We start from the raw sequence: 1,355 nt of genomic DNA, 5'->3' as shown, positions 1-1,355 counted from the left end.
GATAAGAAAACTGTCCAAAATATCAATGTAAACTTGGGCATTTATTGAAGATGTAATGACAGCCATCTCCCCAGTGCCTTTACCTGACATGCAGCCCCATATCATCAATGACTGTGGAAATGTGCATGTTCTCTTCATGCAGTCATCTTTATAAATCTCATAGGAATGGCACCGAACAAAAGTTCCAGCATCATCACCTTGCCCAATGCAGATTCACGATTCATCACTGAATATGACTTTCATCCACAGTCCACGATTGCTTTTCCTTAGCCCATTGTAACCTTGTTTTTTCTGTTTAGGTGTTAATGATGGCTTATGTTTAGCTTTTCTGTACGTAAATCCCATTTTCTTTAGGTGGTTTCTTATAGTTCATTCACAGACATTGACTCCAGTTTCCTCCCATTCGTTCCTCATTTGTTTTGTTGTGCCTTTCCTGTTTTGGAGACATATTGAATTAAGTTTCCGGTCTTGACGCTTTGATGTCTTCCTTGGTCTACCAGCATGATTGCCTTTAACAACCTTCCCATGTTGTTTGTATTTGGTCCAGATTTTAGACACAACTGACTGTGAACAACCAACATCTTTTGCAACTTTGCATGATGATTTACCTTCTTTTAAGAGTTTGATAATTCTCTCCTTTGTTTCAAGTGACATCTCTCATGTTGGAGCCATGATTCATGTCAGTCCACTTGGTGCAACAGCTCTCCAAGGTGTGATCACTCCTTTTTAGATGCAGACTAACGAGCAGATCTAATTTGATGCAGGTGTTAGTTTTGGAAATGAAAATTTACAGGGTGATTCCATATTTTTTCCCTCAGAATTGAGTAATTCCATAATTTTTTCCCTCTGCTTGGTCTGAAAAAAATTACCCTTACTGAGTACCACATTTTTTATCTTGATTTCTTTTAGTGTTTCTTAAAGCCCTAAAGTTGCCATTTGAAATTACTTTAGTTTTGTGCCAGGTCTGTGATCTGATTTTTTTCAACAACATTAAACAACTGAATGAACATCCTCCGAGCCCCGTGATTCCATAATTTTTGCCAGGGGTTGTATATAACAATAAGAAAACATAACAAGCCTTTGCTACCCATTAAACCATGGACAACCCTCAGATGTGACCCATGTGCTAGCTGTGATGTGACTGGGTGAGTTTGATCAATAAAGGAACACAGTTTTTCTATTTTTGCAGACATGAGCACAGCTCCATAAAAAGGAACTAACCTCAAGGGTGCAAAAAACGGATGTCTGAATGAGGCCTAATTTTACGCAACCCATTGAAGACCCACTTCCCAGCTAGATGCCACTTGACGTGATCAATTTGGCGAGTCAATGAATGAACTGGACAATGATCCCGG

This window comes from Phyllobates terribilis, unplaced genomic scaffold (assembly GCF_046119375.1).
Source record: "Phyllobates terribilis strain yellow unplaced genomic scaffold, ASM4611937v1 Scaffold_7__3_contigs__length_470593459, whole genome shotgun sequence".
Taxonomy (NCBI): Eukaryota; Metazoa; Chordata; class Amphibia; order Anura; family Dendrobatidae; genus Phyllobates; species Phyllobates terribilis.
The sequence above is the reverse complement of the archived record's forward strand: the minus strand, read 5'-3'. Positions refer to the sequence as shown.